Here is an 18,479-nt window from a genome sequence, read left to right as displayed (position 1 = left end):
GTCTACCTGCATGGCTGTAGATAGGCTATTAATTATGTGCAGCGGCAAGATGTTTATGAGCTAAAGGATGCGCCTGGTAACTCTGCATTCCCAACCCCATGCAAGTTTCCTGTGGATCACTCTCATACCTAGCAGGAGTAACAGCAGCCAATCAACGTGTAAAAACACAAACAGATTTGGAATTGTGCCAGCATCAAGCAGCGATCCCCAAACTTATACCAGTCACCAGAAAGTAAAAAATATTTACATCACAAGGCCTTTTTGCAGCCTGAAAACACCCATTTTCCAATGGTTTCCTACAGACCAAATAGAAGGCGATACCCCCCGCCAGGTCTGTTTGTATATATGATTTGAGAGACAGTTGCCATAGAAACACGCTGGTGGTGGATACACAATTTTGCTAATTTGGTTTCATCGAGCGGCTGAGTCTCCACACCCTATATAAAACCCTCAACGCACTGGAAAAGCATGCTCTGGCTCTGCACGGCTAATTAAAGACTCAGCATTTCTTCTCCTTTCCCTGCTCCATCTGTCCGTGCGACAGTAGAAATGTATCATCACTCAGCCACCAGCAAAATGGTGCCCGGAATAAAATACTACCCCGATGAAAAGAGAAATTGCGAAAATGGAAACACCTCCTTTGTAGAAGTTATTTATGTTTCAGAGAGACTTGAACCTAAGGGTTCCTTGTGGTCTTTTACAACAAACTAAGCTAAAAATCAGCATGAAAGGTACTAATTAACAAGATCAAAATATTCCAGTTTCTCCTCCTTCCCTGAAACAGGACATATGCAGCTGGCCCTCAGTCCACGTATGGAGGTTTTAACCAACATAGTTAATAATCACAAAATATTTAGGTGAGCAAACAGTAACCTTAATGAAAAAGGATTAAAACCTGTAAGTCCCATCAAAGCCAAATAGATGCTGACCATGAGGTGACCAGCAAGGCATGTGAGCTGATGGAAGGTGCATTACTTAGCTGAGTCCATATAGGAGGTGGCTGGAAGAGCTTTTGAGCCCAACACCCCAACCAGTAAAGAGAGAACACGACAGCAGATGAAATACATGTTTCACAAATGTATGGTAATGCACAACAGAAAGAATGATCCAAAACATGCTCCTGTATTTTTAGGGTTTAAATTAACGACATCAACTTAAATAAGAGCCATCATTATGAAGAGATCATCTCTTAGTCTAGAGCGGCCTCAACTAACAAGCAAAACATGAATATGCAAAAATAATGGGGTAGAGATAAACACAGAAACAGCCATCATCACATCAGTGCAATTAAAAGAGCAGCACGCTTGAATTGAGGAAAGGAAATGCTATCTTTATCAAAAAACAGCAGCAACAAACAATTCATGAAACTTAACTGTTGCAAAGTATTGGTATGGCCAAGCCCTTTGTAGAATGGAAAATTAATAAACTGGATACACACATGACTCAAAATAACTAGCATGGGGTTAGCAGAAGACAGTAAAGCCTTTGACAGGCTGAAGAGAGGTAAAGTCTCAAAGAGTCAGACATTCCCTGAAGGGAAGAGTAGGCAGAAACTTCTGTACCAGGCAGGTTATTCTCCTAAACGCCCCTTTGGGAATCCCAATGAGTTCTCTGAAGCATGTAGCAGTGGTCACACTTGGAGACAAGGTACCAGATGAATGGGCAAGACATTGCATCCATGTAACTCAGTGCCTTCATGGTCAGGATTTTCTGTGTGCAAGAATGGCATTTTTTCTACATAGCTAATAACATTTTTGTTGTTCAAGTCTCTTTTTTTTTTTTTTTTTTAAAACCGATAATTTCCATTAGCAAACAAGATTTCTGCATTAGAAATGTGTCACTTCAGAAAAAACTCTATGACACCTTAAACAAGCCCCTGCCAGTCCCCAGTGGCAGAACCACGCTGGGGGAAGCACAGACTGAAGAGCAGTGTGGGCACTGCATGCTGCTCTCCCCTAAGTCCACAGCCTGCAGCAGGGGACCAATGTGAAGGTGAGAAGAATGAGCCCAGGCTGGGGCTCCCTCCACTTCCCTAGACAAACAGAATCCACATTTGTTTCAAGACAGAAAACTGAGAGAGAAAGAAAGAAAAATTCATAGTTTCACATTTCACATGTAGATCCAAAACAGACAGAAAGGGAAAGCAACTGTAAAGAAAAAGAGAAAACAAAAGCTGTGCAGGTGTCAGTGCAAGCTATGTCCGTGGCAAACACGGTAACTGCATGGCACTTCTGAGGAGTTTTCTAATACACAGACGTGATAACCTGCCAATTTTCTCTAGGAAAACTTCCTGGGAAAAAAATAAAAAAGGTGATATGAACATGCACTTGTAGATCAAATATCGTAGAGCATTCAAATATTTGCAAAGAAATCATAAGGCATAAGTGGAGTATACCTGCAGGCAGGTATCTTAAAATAAATCTAGTATTTGCCTACAGGAAAATTCTGGGGCTGCAGAAGAACAATTGTATAAGAGCAGGGAAAGGATTTACTTCATTCTGAAGCTTGAGACTACCTTGAAAACTGCAGAAAAGTGCAAGAGGCCGTGTTTTTTCCTAGGAGATGCTGCATTTCATTCCTCCTCACCTGCCTTGCACTGCCTTTCTCCTGGAGTATTTGTTAAGGGCTAAAAGACTAGCTGCTAGCAGGAAAGCCTCCCTTGCCCTTTCATATGGATCAAGGTATTTGGGGTTGGACAGCCATTGCGGTATGAACAATAACAACTATAGTGATTTTTTTAAAAGTTTAAGCTTCACGAAGCCAGAATCAACTTTTTATTGTGCATCTGCACACAGCTCAAGGTGAGAGCTATCACGCTGCAAATGGAAGCCAGCAGCAGCTCCTTGCCCCTAGCAGTGGGGACACATTTGGCAGGACAGTGTGTTTTTGCCTGGGGCTCTATCTCCTCTCACAAATTCCCACTGAGCTACCTGAGCTCCTTGCTCCAGGTCCGTCCCAAGTGAGGTTGGTACGCTGAAGACCCAAGACCGCAGGTACTACTCATAAGGAGAAAAATGATGCAGAGCCAATTTTCAGGGTGGCTGTCTCAGAAAGCTGTAGTCACCATTCGCTCTCCTGCAGGTATTTTATTAGAGCTGCACACAGAAAACTTTGATCATCTTTGCAGAGATCAGTTTGTTAAAAAAATTGTTTAAATCTTCTTAACTAGCTGTAGAAAAACCACAGCTGAGAGTCAGAAGATTCACACTCTTAAAAAAGAATAATACACAGTGGATATTGCATTCAGGCTTATTAATTTTTCACTTACATTCTAAACAACTCCTTTGCCCTTTTTTCTTTTTAACCCTTTGTTTTCCCCACTTCTGAACAATAAGCCTTCTCCAAACATTTCAATTATCATTAAGATCAGAAAGAAACTGAGGAGTGTGCGTTGCTCACTAGATAAGTAGCAATAGCATAGCTTCATCAAGGCTGATGTGATTTTAGCTACATGTTTGTGAACCCAGTGCAAAACACTGCTGACTCCACTTGAGTCATGCCTGACTTACTTAAAATTATGTGAGATCAGGAAGAGCTTATGAAGACAGGAGTCCTGGGAGTCCTAACTTTTTCACTTATTCACTGTGTATGCTCAGGAAAGTCACTTGAGCTTGTGCATTGTGGTTTTCTCCCCATAAAAAATGGTGTGATACTATCATTGTATATATGCACTAAAAGACAGGAGCCATCCCAGTAAGGCTGCAGTGTGAGGCATGTGCTCTGCCATCAGCCAAGTGCTTTGAAAAAGCCACTCAGTTCTGCTTTTTGCCTGAAAGTCTGTGTATAAACATGGCACATAGAACTGCTGCATTGCTTAGTACATTTTTCAATAGTCTTGTGATCATCTGTTAAAGGATTTGATTCAGATGCTGGTTTGACCTCTGTTCTCAAAGCTCTTCTTTTGTCTGTGAGCGTTTCTAATCACATGGGTTGAGATTCAGCATGCCAAAAAGAGCTGTGGTATAACGGAATTTGCCCTTTAACCTTCAGGTCTCCCCTCTGCTGAGACACAGTTGGTTTTTGTTTTCAATTAAGTGAAAACTGAAGAAAAACCGAGAGAGGTAAAAGATTTGTTCCCCACCCCAGTCTCAATGTTTGATACACAGGTGAAGCACCAAAATTTACCCATTTTAGTTTTTGCATTTCAGCAGTCTGCCTAGTTCTAGGGACTGCAAGTGAAATTTAAGAGCATGGTTTGACTCACTAACACTTTCTTTAGCTGTTAAAACAGAGGCTGGTTAAGTAAGGCAGTGAACTGAATGTTCCATGTGAAATGGAGGAAGTTGATCGAAGGGGTCTTCTTAATTCCTTACTACTGTGATATCCTAATTATCCCACCCTTCAAGACCTCCAGCATTTCCACAGAAAACATGTTTTCCTCCATCCAGCTTTTTTATGTTTTGCATCAAAAGGTAAAAATTAAAAATTCTACCAGTGTCCATGATTCAAAAGAATTTTCCTGATGTTTTCCTTACATACATAAAGAGGGATGTATTTTGCTTTCCTGGTTTTGCAATGAAAGTTGAAACAGTGATTTTACGTTATTATAACACTCATCATTTCTCCCTCTAATTTGGATGGTTTTTAATAAAGCTCCATTGATTCCACTGAAAGAAATCCCTCCTGGCAAAAGCAGAACACACACGCTGATTGCTAAATATGCAGCAATTATCATATTCAGCAGCGCACTTTAATATCTTATTTATAGATGTATCTATCTATAATTTGCTTTAATTAAGTTGCATTGATTTTAATGACAGAAGCAGTCCTCAAAGAAGAGTCTAATGTTATATGAGCCCATCGGTACTGTTTTACCATTGTTTGGATATAAGACAGCACCTTTAATACTTCTTTTTGATATTCTTAGTGGTGCTTTTCTTCGCTAAGTGGCTGCAATGACAAACCAAGATGATGTTCCACGAGAACTCTCAAAACCACCTCCACCACTGGAGAGAGAGCACTTTCAAATTCCCTGTTACAAACCCGCTCACAGGACAGTTTTCAAGAATAAGAAAGGAAACAGTATCTTCCTGGCAGGTCCTGAGAAACCCTGCATTTCTATTCCCACTCCATTTTACAGACATCTTGGGAGTGTAATTGTTAGAGGTTCTCAAATCATGGTCTGATGCCTTCAAAGTTTGTTTTGGGTAGCCTGGCAACTAATTTAAACTTTTTTATTTTCTTGTCAAAGAAAATACAGGGCAAATAATTTGAGAAAGTGAATGAACAGATGGCCAAAGGTGCCTATTCACAGCCCAGTCACCAAGTCATGAGCTTGTAGACTCTTAAAGTTGTTTCCTGGGCTCAGTCACAGGGAATGCGGATCTTTCTTTTTTGTTAGGCACATGCTCACTTTAAGCATTTTATACTAGCCTGGGTTTGAGATTATTCCAAAGAACACTTGATGCTATTAGAACTGTGACTAAGTTTGTTAAAAAACATCTTGAAGAGATAAAGGAAGGTATCGCTGCACTCCTAGTAGTCTCACAGACTTGGTTTCTGCTGGGTGCTACCACATACCTTGGCCCTGATTCAGGAAAGCATGCTAAATACTGATGAGGGTGGTTTGTTTTCATTTCAATAGCATTTGATTCCTCTTGGAGGCATTCCCAAAGCTGACATACACCTGCATCTCTCCGTGGCTGTATCTCCTTTTTGGGTGAAAATCAGAGATACAAATGTTTTTACTGTGTATCTTGAACACATCTTCACACATATTAACGCAGCATTCTAGTGACAATGATCTCGGCATCTTCATCTCTGAAGTAACCCTGTAAGATATTACTGGTTCACATCAATTAAGGATCTATCTCAGAGGCTGCTGAGGTAGCTTTATAACATTACTTATGCAGATCTTAATGTATCATTCACTATTAGTATTTTTTTTAAGTGAAAAATAAGTGCTGGCTTTTTAAATCGCCACCTTTTGGAATATATCAGGACAAATTTTATAAGAATTGTTCATGCTAAAATGCAAGGGCATGATCTCAAAACAAAAAGCGCCAAAGTAGCTATGCAAGTACATTTTCAGTTCTGGTCATTTTTCATTCACTGATTATTGCTTAAGTGTTGATTAATAGTTATGTTCATGCTGCTAGAATGCATTTCCCTTGGGTGAGAAAAACATCCTTGTCTAAAGGAAAAAAGAGATAGTAATCAAACCATTCTTGCTCTTCCCTGTAAGTAACAGACGCACACTCCAGAGTCACTGATGATCTTGGTTTTGCTGGTGAGTAGTTTTGAAAATGTTCACTTAGAAAATCAGCTGTATGCAATCAGAACACTACTTGGTTGGTCAGATTGCTAGGCAATTAAATGGTCCCCTTCTGTCTCTCTCTCCACATATATATACACATACGTACACATATATACACGCAGACACAAATGCACATACTTACAGTCATTGTTCCTTCTGCCTATGCAATGAACACCAGGAACACTGATGACAGCAGTGCTCCACTCTGGAATTAAGCAAGGCTGATTATCTCAGGATTTACTTTTCCTCCTCAGTAATGCCCTACCTCTTGTTCAAGGAGGTGAAACTAATGGTTTAGATTTAGAGAGAGCGGAAAATTCTCTATAAAGGCAATAGACTGAGGGAAATACAAACACAGATGGGAACTTTAAAAGGGAAACAGGCTGTTCCCATAACAGTTTAAAAACATGGCAATTGCCTTAGCTTAGTAGAAAACAAGCTCTCAGCATTTGCTGTATCTTGCAACACTAAGTAGAGAGAAAATAGCAAAGATGGAGGTGAAGCCAAAACTGCAAAGTGTTTTTGCACAGCCCTACAAAGATAATATTCTGCTTTCTGAACCCTAGCTCTGTGATGCCCTGATCCCTGGTGCTGGAGGACTATGGTTGCCTGTGACCATGCAAAATGAGATCATTTCCTGGCCTGTGTCCGTCTCTGTGGGTGGCTTCTTTTTCCATTAGTTGTATAATATGTTTTGGTTAATTCTACCTCTTAATTATCTTTAATGAGCACCAGATTTGCGACACCCTCACTTGCAAACCTATTCTCAGAGTAAAGGCAGAGACCCTTGAGCTGAGAGCAAAACTTAAAAGCAGCAAAACAAAAAAACCTCAGCACCCATCAGCATTGATTCTTTCCAACTACAAGGCTGCATTTCAATTGCTCTTCCACTGAACCAGGCCAATGTAATTAATCTCTTCCCAGTCACTAGAGACTTAACTTGTCACTGAGATACACTCATGATGCAATATACAGCATACATAATACATATATGTGAATACATTTCTAAAGCAGATTTTCTGTAGTTCTACAATACTGTGCACAATTCCTTCACCCCATGAAACCAGTCCTCTGCCTTAGCCTGTTTGAAACTAAGCTGTTTCTTGTTCCTCCCAGTCTTGCATTCTTTGCTTCTCTTCTCACTGTAATTAGTTTACAAGACTACTTATCCAGATGATTACTGCTTTTAAATGACAGTCGTCTTTTTTTTTTTTAACTCCAGTTCATTGTTGTGTATCATTTTGTCTTGCTATCTGAATCCCCAGTTCTCTTAAGCATTTTCTCATTATGTTATTTCCTGATGTAAGACATTTTAAAATACTTCATGAAAGACACTGTATGAAGTAAATTGAATTGAATTTTCTCTCAAAGTCAGGAGCTTTCAGCATCTTTCTCTAGCTAAGTCAGCAGAGTTCTTGGCACCAATGCCAGGGTGTAATAGCCATGCTTTGCAGCCCAGCTATGAGCTCGTGTTCTTTTTAGGGAAAATGAAATGACAGTGTCAGTACCTGGAAAGCAAACAGGGGACAGATCAATATTTCCATTTATGATGAGGATGGCAAAATGAAAATGTTTGGGGTATTTTTGATGTTTTTAATGCATACATTGAGATAATGCTATTTTGCTGTATCTACCTACACCTGGTGTTGGTGCTGAATGTGTACATGGTGGGTATATACATGCGTATGTCAGGGAAGAAAAGAGGGAGAAAAGGGAGAAATAGCAGGGCATGGAACTAAATTGCAGAGCAAGTAGTGGAAATAGACAGTGAAAAGCTTCCTGCAGGCAGGCGGCTTCACAGGGGAGAGTGAGCCTTTCATTGTCTATAAAATCATGCCTTGCTGGAGGTCCTCAAGAGTAGAAGGGGTAGCGCCTAGAGGCAGCAAATCTCTCACTGTTGTATTATTACATTCTAAACACTTAGCTACTGTACAAACCAGCACACGGCTTCAAGAGAAGAAAAGGAGGAAGAAGGGGGAAAACGAACAAAGGGAAGAGGAAGATGGCAATAAAATTGGGAAACAACCCCCTGCCACAGCTCTCCCCAAGAATACTTCACATCAAAGAAAAACAGCAAAGAGTAAATCGTCACGGAGTTATAAATTAACCTCAACTCCTTCCATTGTGATGTGAAACCACTCTGGAACAGTACCCCTAGAAATTGAATGGTTAGTCTGTAGCACAGAGTATTAAATCCACCTTAATCCTGTTAAACATAGATGCCACTAAAAAGAGGCGCACTCTCAATGGCATCATGACAAAAGCTCTCCACACTGCAAATTCAATATCGTTAACAAAAAAAATTAAAATACCCCAAACCTGGATTAATACTGAGCAAACAACATCAGCATAAGCAGGCTTAGAGAGAGGAATTGCTTTCCATATGCTATGGCATCAGGTTCCTCCGGATCTTCAGATACCAGTCTGTAAATGTTACAGACATTGTTTCTCCTGCTTGCAACTGCTGTTGGGTGGCGACCTTCTTTACTTGCTGATACCAGTTTAGCAGTTGGTACAGTTTCTCTGTGATTTGGTACTGTCTGTTGTTTGCTGGTACCAGATGGATACCAGATGGGTAACTGTGGGCAATGGTTCCTCTGTGTTCCAGTCCCAAAAATCACTGCCTATAGGGTCAGTCTTGTCAGTTGAGTCCTAAATGGCACTTCAAAGCAGCATTCTGAAAAACCTCAACATCTGTTCCTTACTCCTAATGACCTTAAAAAAAATGTTGCAGACATACTTTCCTTTAACCAGGAGTTACTGTGCATCTGCAGGAAAAATACAACCTTGCAGATGCTTGCAGACATCAAACTCACTCCTCACTAATGGCAGCTCCAGAAGCCACCACCCTCAACTCTGAAAGTCAGCACTGAATGGAAGTATAATCAATATATTCTTTTCTGCGGTAGCTCCACAGTGTAGGAGCTCAGAGATATTTCAAGGCATTTTTCAAACAGTACTTTCAGCAGTGAAGTGGAAGAACAAGAAAACAAAAAACTTTGAAAGGCAGCAGGGATACCTGAGGGCCAAATGTAAAGCATGGAGGGAAAGCAAAGAGAAAGAAAGTGATGGAAGAGATCTGTTTTAAGTATTAATTTGTGATTGGTCTTTCAAAATGTTAACCTACTGGTCGAACTATAGACAGGAGCTGAAAGGTCAGTTAATGGTTTTGAATACTGCCTATTGCAGTTCCCTCCTATGTTATTCCATATGACTGCTCCTGTTTCTAAGAAATGGAAAAAACTTTATTTAGGACAGTATGGGAGCATTTTGGTAAATGTGCTACAGCAGAATGCTGTCTACAGAAGAATATAGCTGACATCAAAGCATGTTCCCCACCCCCTGTCTTGCTTCATGGAGAAGTTATGATAAACAGGTTATGTGTTCCCTAAGGTTACCATGGAAACTCATTCTTTTCAAGCCATCATTTGCAAAGGTAAAATTTGCATTAAAATGTGATGGAATTTGATTTTGTGCATGTGTGTGTGAAACTCAAGTGGGGTCATGCTACCACGCAGTATAGCCATTATTTAAAACCCAGGAGCATACGCTTAAGAGAGGGATCTATTAATCTGTGTAAACACCTCAGTGACCAAATTACAGTTTAATTGCTAACTTGACAGGTATCTTAGTAGTAAATTAAGAGAAATACTTTGAAAATTAGCTTCAAATGCAAATGTAAATGTTAATACTGATCCACTGGTGGGTACCACTAGATAGTATTTTGCTAAATTCCCCTATAATCATTTCGCAGGAAAGATTGAATTTAGATTGTCAGAATGACTTTGTTTTGATGATGGCAGACCAGGGATAGAAGGCACAGCCATGTATTTCAAATGATAAAATTTTATCTTATCTTGAAGGAGTTACCATCAAATTACGAAGTACAGAATATAATTTGATATAACCATGCTTACTGAAATACAAGAAACTTTTGGATCCACTCAGAATCCCAATTTGGTCACTTTTTTTGAGTCATATCATAACTTCAAAGTCATAATTTCAATCTAGGTATCTGCTACTCTGACTTTTCTTGGAATACCTAATGGTGTAAAGCATACACCTGTTCCAGGTCTCACCAGGGCCCATGTTTCTTGAGAGCCACTGCCGTTATTTGTTGCCACATGAAGCATTGGTCTTCCTAACACAGGATTTCATTATCTGCGATAGTAATTTTGACAATCATTACTTCCAGCCTATCAAGAAAATAGATTAATGGACTAAACCCAGAAAATCCTGACAACTGGTAGTCAGACTGCATTTTAGAAGGGATACCAGTATTTGTACTCTTGCTCGGTTGTACGCATTCACAACATACATGCTGAATTTGACATTTATTTCTACTTTATGTAATCTATGCTATTCCAGGACACCGGATTACTCACATATCATCTGCCTTGAATAGCAGGAGCCCCTTGGAGGCAGCAGGGCCAGAACTCATATTTCTACTTGGAAGGCAGACATCCCAATATCACCTGGATTACAGAAGACTCAATATCTCCTATCATACAGGACTTAGACTATCATACAGTTCAGCTGGAATGGCTCTACTTAATATCGGGCAACATGACACTTAACACAGCAGCCAGGCCATTTGATGAGGAAAAAGCAGCAAAACCACAGACAGCAGTATTTGTTGCTCTTACTTTCTTATTGTTAATAAATACAGTTGCACAGCAAGTGTCTCAAAAACACTAAAAAAAAAATCAAATCAAAATTAACCCTTCAGATTAGGTTGCATAGTGCCAGTATTTTATCAGACTCCTGCATTGAGAAATTCTTGCTTACAAGTTCAATTTACTAAACAAAGCAAGAACATTAAAGAAGGTTTAGAAAACCAAATGCAAACAAAAATGGAATTGATTATTAACTTCTCAAAACTCAGCACATTCGACAGAAGGAATGCATTCCAGCCAGATCCTGTACTAAGCAAGAAAAAAGGCGCTAACACTCCTTTTTCCAACTGTTCTTTAACAGCCAGAGTTGAGATTGAAAGTTGAAAAGAGATGGCCTTGAGCAGAAAAGCCAAATTCATGTACAGCACCAGCCTTACAGGGTAATGGAGTTCTCTTTTCCCATATTTTGTACTTTATTTTAATACAGTCTTGATATTAGATTAGCATCTGCACTATAGACCTTAGACTGGGAACTAATAAAGTTATCCGCCCAATCTCTCCATGTCTGAGTCAGTGACTTTCTTTTTCATTTTAAATAATTATAACAATGTCGCCTGTTTGTTGAGAAAAATAGAGCCTTTATATATTCATAGATAATTGCTTATACCCAGCACCCAGTGATACATTCTAATTACTTTTCACACCTTGGCTGTGAAGAAATCTTGAACTTTTTAGTGTTTTTTAACTGCAAGACAACAATGTAGCCAGAGCACAGCACCCTGACTGCTGAAACTGTGCCCAGGATAAAATTTAACAAGCATTCTGCTAATGCATTTTGCAGTGAGGAACTTCAGCAAAACTCAAGAAGACCCAAGGCCTCCACCTCAGATCTTGTGCTGCAATAATGAGAAGTGCTGTATAGATGTACAATAGAAGAACTCAATCCAGAAATGAAAAGTAATCAAAAGTCCATTATTTCAGATGGTTTCTGTCACATACTTAACCATAACAAATAAAAGATCTGTACTCTGTAACAGCCTCAATGACATAGTTGTATTGCTTGACCCAGCTTCTTTCAAGCTTGACCCTGTTCTGCACACACTGGGCAACTGTTGCTGTTTGCCTCACTGAGGTCGTTCCACTTTCCATTATGTTAAATGGACAAATTTTGCAGTCCTTTGTCAAAACTGCTCTCTGTTTTAGTGGGATGTTATCCGTAGCAGGCAGAGCTGGACAGTGACCAGCATCTTCAGGAAACAGGGTGCTGTCTGGGACAACAGTAGCTAGGCAACTCTTTGGATCACCAGTATATTTTGGGGAAGAGATTTCTTTTTAATCAGCAACACACTGAACAAGAACATAACCCAGGGAGATTAAGCGGTGAGAATTCAAAAAGAAGTCAACTGTGTCAGCATCTATTTGATAAATGCACCAGATACCTGGTAGTAAAGGCAAAAGCTTGTGCCTAAGAAGGGGTCAAGTTTGAGGCCTGATTTCAGGACTGATCTAATAAATACCTAAGCGAATGCTTAGCTTCAGACATGAATTTTAATGGCATTACAGACTTGTCTTTTGATTAAAAAATGAGCATTGTTGTAACTGGGGCCCCTTTCCAGAAGTTGAAGCAGGCCTCCTACTAATGGCCTGAGGAAGAGGAGGTCAATTTTAAAAGGAAACCTACTTTTTCTCCCCCCTTGTAGTCAGACCCATAAGCAGCTGTATTTGATTCTATGGTATGTGGGGCACTGGCTTGCTAGGGGTTGGGATGAAGCTGTCATGAAGAAGTACATATCACTGAGGGTAAGGGAAGGTTCAGAGTGCAAAGATTTAGCTTTAGCAACCCCACATGCAAAGGCTCAGTGTTAAAATCTCAATTCTCTTCTACCTTCCCCATGTGATGCTGGCCTGAGATTTGACAGTGTGTACACATGCTCAGGGAAAGTGGCCACACAGTCACCTATCTATGGAATGATCAACAAGTACAGAGAAAACTGGCAGAAGCTTGCCAAAACCAAAACAAATTGCAGAGACCCAGCTACTGTGTTACTCAGAACTACAGTGAAGCCAGATAGTCTGCCTCTGAAAAGGCTGTTTCTGTGCCATTCAATTATGCCCCAAAGGATAAAAGCTGCAGAGCTGTGGCCTATGTGCACAAATGCAGTAACTGTTCAGCACACTACGTAGCATGGATTACCTGTTCACGAACTCCCCTCATCAATATAAGTACTAGTTAGAGATCTGTTTCTTGCCTCCCTAAAGATATTGGCAAATTAGGAAAAAACCATGAAACAGAAAACCTCTAGGACCCTTCATATCATATCAACATGATCTGTGGCAGCTGTCATGATCTCTGTGATGCCCCACTCAAGTTCTCTGTTTGAGCAACACCAGAAGAACCTCTCCTAACTGCAAGGGACACAACCGCTGGCACGTGTGTTAATGTGGAACCTCTCAGTGCTGTGAGCCTGCAAGGACAGCCACAGCCCAGCAGCACCACGTGTTTTTGCCTGATTTCCTTCAACTACTTGTATGAAGTAAGAGAAATGCTTAGCATGTTTGTCCTCCTCAGAATTAACCCCACTGTGTTGAAATACAACAAAAAGCAGCTGTGTGGTGAGGTACCTTGTGGAATAGATGGCATGATATATTTCTGGAATTCGCATAATATTGTAGGGTATAAACAGTACCAGTGGGCTTTGATAAGACAACATATGGCACCAGAACTGTTTCCCTTGGTAAATAAGAGTGTGTACATAGTGTTAGCATGAAGACATGAGCATTTCAGACTCCCCTCTGGTTCAGATAATCTATGCCAAATTCAACCTTTGTATAAGTAGGAATGACTCCAAACAAGTTATAAGAGTCACTCTTTATTACTAGTATTAATGGAATTGAATTTGGCTCTCCTTGCATGTGCCATTTGGAACAGTTTATTTTTCACATGAGGTTTGGCAGGGATTTCTCCAAAATAATTTCCCCCCAAACCTACCCCCAAAAGCCAGCCTGTAAATTTCAAAATCCCTCTGCTTAGTTTGAACAGCTCTTTAGAATACACCCCGATCTGAAATCTTCATTATACAGAGATAGGTAGTGACCATAAAAAGTTCTTGATTGGTAAGTTAATCATACATCCTAATAAAATGTTTTACATACTCTCTTAATTAGTACCTTAATAAGATATACAAAAATACTTCCGATCCATGGTTTTCAAAGCAGCTATACTTTAAGTAAGTTATTGTCTTTTTATTATTATTTTTTAAATTCAATGTTTTCAACTAATAGCCTGTGGGCTCAGAAAGTCTGGAATTCACAGCAGTTTCTGCTATATGGTTTCACATAGTACATAAAATTGTCAGCTTCTCCCATTGCGCTAGAAGACAGGAATGTTATTATTCTAGAAGTTGGAATTTTGGTTTCTAACCATGGTCCAACACAAACGTCTGTGCATTTTGGGAACCTAACCTATCTGAAATGCAACATTCTGAACCTGGAATTAATTGATCATGAAAAGTAAAAACAGCTCCTTATTCATCCTGAAGCAAGCCTAAAACCCTTTGACACATTATGGAAAAATAATGCAGTTCTTAACGCTCCTTTTTTTTGTTCTGGTTGATTTTTAGGCTTGGATTCCTGCCAGCCACACAATAAAGTACTTGGCCTTTAACACAGACAGGCATGATTCTTCTTTCATACTCTCAACTGGGAACTGACAAAACTCAGTACATTACAGCTTTGTTTCAATTGAAATGTTCACAGCTAGTATCCAGCGACAGGTTTTCTTATATCTTTAGGTCATTTCTCAGCTTCCAAACCTGATCTGCAAATACAGAAATGGCTTTTAGAACCACTTAACATAAGGTTTGGTACAGTGAACCTGAGGTGGTCACTAACAAGTAAAGAACTATTTGCAGTGTGGCCGGTGTTACATGCAGTCCTTGAATGTACATTAAAAAGATAAAGTTTCAAGGATTTACTACCACCCTGAAGGAAAGAATTGATGTTTTAAGTAACTGGATTTGTACAAAGTCTGTAAGACAATCCAAGTAAATCCTCAAATAGATGATTAATTCCTCATTATTTAAATGCCCTTAAATGCAAGTGCAGATACTACTGACTTCACAGCTTTGTCTTGACAGCTCCTTCGCTATTTCTCATGATCTGCTATTAGTCTGTGAGTCTCAAGCCCTGAAAGAGAGTGCCCCATGAAAAAGACCTCAAACTCTAGGGAGACTAAGTTCTTGCAGCTTATTGCTTACATAGTTCTCTCAGGGTCTGACTGATAACTGCAGTATATGATAATACTACATAAACATATTATGCCTCTTCCTGTAGACCTGGATTAGGTTTGTATAGGATATGTTCATGAACATTTTGACTATCTGATGTCCCGCTAAGACATGAGTATGTACGTACATGCTCTGTCTTGAGCTGATACTTCCCCATATAGCCTAGCTGTTTGAAAATTTTAGGGTAATCTCACATTATACTGACAACAACAGACATTAATTTTCCTAGACAGTATTTATACTTATCATCAGCCTGTCCTTTGGTCAACTAGCTGAGGTTTACTTTAAGCCTTGTGATCCACCCTACAGAATTTGGCTTATCATTTATCCTTGTTATAAACCTGAAAGGGGGGTGGCGGGGGTGGGGAGGAGTCCAAAAGGATGCAAAACTCAACAACAAACCAAAGCACAAAGGAACTGGAAAAGAATTTCAAAGGATCTGGCTCTATAGCACAGACAGTGCTATATACATGTGTCTGTGTATGGAGATACACTAAACTGAATTATTCAGTTACTTACAAAAAGAAAAAGAACAGACTGTGGGGAAGGGAGAGCAGAATGAAGGCGCAAAAGAGCAAAAAATTCATCCAGCAACAGATGAGAAGAGCAGAGGAGAACTGGAAAATGGATGCAGGGGGGAGGAATGGATGACGAGAGAATAGCAGGCCTATTTAAAATGAATTTTTGACCTTATTTTTAAAACATTTATGGATCCCAATTGCCTGTCATGAGATCATTTTCCCTTACAATGCTAGCTTTTCAGCCGGCTCTGCACTTTAACTTGATTTATCCCACTTTAAAAAAAAAATGGATTGTTAGAAATACCCCTTCTATTAGAAATTCTGTCCCATTACAGTGTCAGCTAAAGGCCACTTGTCAATGTCAGCTTTATCAGATAGAAATTTGACTCATGAGTTCTCAGATACTTTTTTGGAGGACAAGACCCATGGTCCATTTCTGAGGCTGTTGATTTGTGACAGGATAGTGTCTTCTCAGATTATCCTCTGTTATTTCCCAACTTATCTGCATGTTTCATGAGATGGTGGGAAATGATTACAGCTGTGGCTGTACATTAGAAAGACATCTTATAGGAAAGCTGGCTTAGGTTAAACAGCTGACTGACAAAAGCATAGAAAGAACTAATTGAGTATTAAAAATACATAGGGAGACCCAGCATCTCCTTTCCAGCTGCAGTTTTCCTTGGTGCCATAAACTCCTGTGGGAAGGAAAAAAACTTATACCAGAAGGTTTTCCTCCTCCTCAGCTGTCGATTCTTTAAAGAAAGACCTGACATCCTGAAGATTAACGTAAGTTTTTATTTATTTACCACTATGCAATTAGTTATCAACATGTCTCTTCACTGATGAGTAAAGGTGGAAAAAATCAGCTGTTGTTCAATCTGTGTTACCACAGTACTGCTGAGGGTCAGCAGCCTGAGGTGGGAAGGATGACATTGCTTAAAAAATATAGAGGACTCTCCTGGCAAGATGCTTTGAGACATTTGTTTTCTTTTTAATATTTTGATTCTATTTTTGTTCCTTCTTTTCTGTCTGAATGGATTGATGTAACATATGTATTTTAAGGGTAAAACTACATGTAAGAGTAGAAATTTCAGCCAGGAGTCGAAAGAGAGCAAGCTGCGGCCACAGTATTTTCCAGACTGAAATACAGTGCCTATGAAAGAAAGGCTGGGTGGATCAATGGATGATATTGTTGCAGTGAAGAGACCAGAAGTCTTTGAAATTTGCAAACCGCTTCAAGGAGAGGAACTGTTGCAGCAACAAACTTCAGAGTATTAAAGCCCTCAAGGTAAACTCTGATTTTTGAGCAGACTACCATTTCTCACAACAAAAACACTTAAAAATATTCTGCAATGGAGGAACAAAAAGAAACAATCCTGGTACCACTATTATTAATCAGTTCAAGATTGAGATACTTAATGCTCCTTTTCAGGTGCTCTGATTAAGAACAACTTGCCTCACAGGAAAAGCAAAGCTTTGGAAATCAGTAATCTCTGAGCATTACACCTAATAGGAAAGGCTTAGAAAGGATTACCTAGAAGAAACCTTTGTGAATATTAGGAAACTACACTGGACCATAAATCTCAACCTCCTCCAAGGATCAATAAAGCTTTATCAGTTTCATAGAAGAAGTAGGCTGCTGAAGAGGCTCAGTCTGGGGTCTCTGTCAGGACACTTACCACACCACACAATTTTAGCAGAAAGACACATTTGATGCATATTCTCACTTCAGTTTACAAAAGCTATTCAGAAGAAGAATGGCAGCTACACAAATTACCACATTTGGGTCACAAAATTTAAGGCAGTAGACTGAAGTTAACTGTTCTAAGGAAAGAACTATTTTGCTGAAGGTGACACTTTTGGTAATTGAATCAGAATAATATATACAAGAACATTTTTGGGGTTAATGAACAAATATATGATAATTTATGTAAAAACAATTCTTTTAACTCTGCCTCTCTGCGACTGCAGTAAAGTCTAGTCTTGCGTAGGATTTTCTTGGACTACAACTCCAATCATTGAAGATTTCACTTCAGGATTCACACTGATAGTTTGGAGGACATTAAAACCAACAATGTTAGTTCAAACTTCAGGTGTATCTAGATTCTTGAGATGTTAACATAATTCGGTCTCTTTTTAAACTAAAATTTTAAATTTAGCATAAATTGCATCTTATCAAAGTTACATTTTTGAATGCTGGTTGATTATAATTACTTCTAAAGAGACAGATTCCAACTCTGAAACCTGCTCAGGTAGAGCTCTTGAGCACCACAGTTGTGATCCCATAGACTACAGCTGTTGCATTTATGTAATGCATTCAAAAATCTGGCACTGTTGATTTAATCTCTGGTTCTACAATAGGTTACTCTTCAGTAGTGGGGTAGATAATACGTTTCTGTGCAGTGTGACTCCTAGATGTAAAACAGGGCATACAGCAAGTCTGTAACAGTTCTATAGTGTTGGTAGAACATTTTAAGATCTTTTGATGGGAGAGGAGCAAATGATTCCATTTTTCACTTTCTAAAAGTTACCAAGGATGTATCTTAGCCAGATTGCTACTGTGCAGTGTGCAGAAGGAAGGGCAGGAGCAGACGTGCCTCTATTTCCTCCCTCTCACTGTGCAGCTAAGCACAGTGAGTCTGCTCTTCAATGCTCTCGTTAACCCAAGGAATCACTGGATGAACTGCCAGAGTACCACAAATCCTGCTGAAAAGCCTTGATGCTACCACATGTGACAAAGTCTGGCAATGACTACATATCCTGGGTCTAAAGACTGTAAACCTGGGCCTAAATCAAACAC

General features: G+C 39.5%; 1 protein-coding gene across 2 annotated transcripts in view; it reads right to left on the bottom strand.

Annotated features, from left to right (window-relative positions):
• PARD3B (par-3 family cell polarity regulator beta) overlaps positions 1–18,479 on the bottom strand; it is a 431,776-nt gene that overhangs the window by 32,826 nt on the left and 380,471 nt on the right. The window lies entirely within an intron of this gene.

The sequence above is a fragment of the Strix aluco genome, chromosome 6 (genome assembly GCF_031877795.1).
Source record: "Strix aluco isolate bStrAlu1 chromosome 6, bStrAlu1.hap1, whole genome shotgun sequence".
NCBI lineage: Eukaryota > Metazoa > Chordata > Aves > Strigiformes > Strigidae > Strix > Strix aluco.
The sequence above is the reverse complement of the archived record's forward strand: the minus strand, read 5'-3'. Positions and strand labels throughout refer to the sequence as shown.